We start from the raw sequence: 3,086 nt of genomic DNA, 5'->3' as shown, positions 1-3,086 counted from the left end.
TAGTGAAAATGATACATCTGGGAGGCTCTTAGCGTGGCTGCTCAAACGGGAGCCCCCCCCCCTTTATATTGTCGCTTGGTCGCCCAGATGGTACCATTGCCAGCACGCAGGCTGGAGTTAATGCGCTGCGTGACCACCCTTACTGAGGTCTACCGGGAGAACCCAGAAATGGACCCCTCTTCAACCTGTATTTATCCGACATAGTTCCACACATTGAAAAACCAGACTGCCACCCCCCGAAATTGGCTAACGAGCCAGTTGCAATCCTTCAATATGCGGACGATATAGTCTTGCTGAGCCAAACCCCAGTGGGGTTACAGAGATCAATAAATAATCTGGCATCCTACTTGGATAAGGAACAGCTGGAGCTAAATAAAGAGAAAACAAAAATCGTCCGCCTAATTGACGGTAGAAAACTAAAGTTCAAATGGATGGTCAACGGGGCTCACGTAGAAGAAAAAAGTTCATATAAATACTTGGGTGTAACTATCGGGCAGGGTACAATTCACAAAGAACATAAACTGGCCCTCAGAGCCAAGGCCCAGCCGCTGATCTATGCCTATAGATTAATTCGAAAAAAATTGGAATGCCCAAACTATTCCCATTTGTTAAAAGTAATGGCCGCCCAAATTCAACCCAGTTTGTCCTACTGCTTGGTCCCTTGGTGTGGCAAAGACTCGCATCTACAGAATGAGTTACAGTCAAAAATCTATACATCGGTTTTTGATCTGCCGAAATGTGCCTCGCCTGCCCAGATAAGACTAGAACTTGGTCTCCAGGATCAGAAATACAGGGGTATGAGTAACTTCATTAAATTCTGCCATACTCTCCAATCCTCCGAAGCGGGCACTCTGAACAGCCTTTGCTGGGACAAAATCAAGTCACAGAAGGAGCAAGAAATTCCAAACTCCTGGGGAGTTTCCTGAGTACTTCTCTGGCTACAATGGAACTTCAACATGCATGGGACAATACGATGGACAGAGTTTCTTTTAACAAAATAGTAAATGTTGCGGCCAAAAATAAATTTTTCTGGAGGATAAAATGGCGCTTACAAAGAGGCAGAAAATAAGGAGTTAGGTCCCGGGACACAGGGTCAGCTGGACCATAGAATAATTTATAAAAAGAGAAATGCTGGCCCTGCGATTTTTGATAGCTATATTTTGAGCAACAAACCAAATCCTTGTTATGATTTGTATGGTCGAATTTATTTAAACCATTTACTTTTTCATATAAATCTCATTAAGTTAAAGCATTGATTGCATGAGAAAAACACTACGTACATACAATTTATACAAAAACATTTGACAAAGAATTTTAACAAAAATACATAAATACATATGACAAAATGACATCCAATCATTTAGTGTACATAAATATACAAATACGGTCATACGAGAAGCATCAGTCGTTATGTAGTATTAAGCAATGAAGCTATTTGCAGTAAGGAAAAGAAAACAAAATGAATTGTAACAAATACAAATTTTCAATTGTCTGATAAATAAACTTGAATTCTTTCTGCTATTGCCAATTCCTTTCTGCTATTGCCGACGCGTTTCGAACTCGCTCTGGCATTTGGCAAGTTCTCATCAGGGCTTTCTCGTATTATTCTTCTGAAAATTATGTACAAAGAAAATGAGTGAGATTTTGCAATCCTCATTTTCGTCCCCTATATACATTGCCCCCTACCAAGACTTTCTAGAAAACGTGTACCTTTATTTTCAAGTTGGCAGCGGGTTTTCAATTTTCAAGAGATCTTATTCAATCAATGTAGATTCGGTTCTAGAAAATTACAACGAACCAAATTACAATGTAGTAATGGTCAGGACAGCCTGCGCCTAGATGGCCAGAGGACAATCTTGGAAAATTACCTTCAAACCAGTAGTCTGCACTTCTGTTTGGTAAATATTTGAAACAGCCGTGCGTGGGACAAAAATCAGCTCCCACCCGCCAGCCGGCGGTGGACACGTCTTATTGCACCTACAAGGAGAGTTTAAAGTCACTCAACTAATCCAATCGGTTTTACAAACAGCGGTTAGAACGAGTAGAACGGGTAACAGAACCGGGTGCCTACCTTATTGTTGGCGCTTGGGCTGTTTAAATGCAGTTCCCCTGTTTTTCTAACTTCTAGCCGGTTTCAGTTCGTTTTTGGGAGCTGATTTTTGTCAACTTGAAAATAAAGGTACACGTTTTCTAGAAAGTCTTGGTAGGGGGCAATGTATATAGGGGACGAAAATGAGGATTGCAAAATCTCACTCATTTTCTTTGTACATAATTTTCAGAAGAATAATACGAGAAAGCCCTGATGAGAACTTGCCAAATGCCAGAGCGAGTTCGAAACGCGTCGGCAATAGCAGAAAGGAATTGGCAATAGCAGAAAGAATTCAAGTTTATTTATCAGACAATTGAAAATTTGTATTTGTTACAATTCATTTTGTTTTCTTTTCCTTACTGCAAATAGCTTCATTGCTTAATACTACATAACGACTGATGCTTCTCGTATGACCGTATTTGTATATTTATGTACACTAAATGATTGGATGTCATTTTGTCATATGTATTTATGTATTTTTGTTAAAATTCTTTGTCAAATGTTTTTGTATAAATTGTATGTACGTAGTGTTTTTCTCATGCAATCAATGCTTTAACTTAATGAGATTTATATGAAAAAGTAAATGGTTTAAATAAATTCGACCATACAAATCATAACAAGGATTTGGTTTGTTGGTCAAAATATAGCTATCAAAAATCGCAGGGCCAGCATTTCTCTTTTTATAAAATAGCTTACAAAGAGGCGGCATGGATGGACAGTGATAAAATCGTATAGGAGGTCTAAGCCTCAAGCCTACTTATCTGCCCATTTAAGCTCTTATTTAAAAATGTGTTTTCTAAAGTTCAGGATGGGCGTGCATGACTCCAAGGACTTATTTCCCTCATGGAAGCCAGCTTTTAACTCAGAAGCTTGTCGATTATGTGGATTTAAAAAAGAAACCCTATTCCATTTGCTATGTGCCTGTCCAGCCATCCTAAGCCAAAGGAGACAGTACATGAAAGCGATTTTCATCGAACTGAACATCCGATCTAGCAGA

General features: G+C 39.2%; 1 long non-coding RNA gene across 1 annotated transcript; it reads right to left on the bottom strand.

The window, feature by feature from the left end:
• Positions 1-1,172: 1,172 nt before the first annotated feature.
• On the bottom strand, positions 1,173-2,144 carry LOC144772183 (uncharacterized). Its single transcript, XR_013599683.1, has 3 exons — positions 2,072-2,144; positions 1,869-1,977; positions 1,173-1,779 (listed from the first exon to the last, which is right to left on the bottom strand). It is a non-coding gene; the product is annotated as an uncharacterized LOC144772183 (long non-coding RNA).
• Between the last annotated feature and the right edge of the window lie 942 nt (positions 2,145-3,086).

The sequence above is a fragment of the Lissotriton helveticus genome, chromosome 8 (assembly GCF_964261635.1).
Source record: "Lissotriton helveticus chromosome 8, aLisHel1.1, whole genome shotgun sequence".
Lineage (NCBI taxonomy): Eukaryota > Metazoa > Chordata > Amphibia > Caudata > Salamandridae > Lissotriton > Lissotriton helveticus.
The sequence above is the reverse complement of the archived record's forward strand: the minus strand, read 5'-3'. Positions and strand labels throughout refer to the sequence as shown.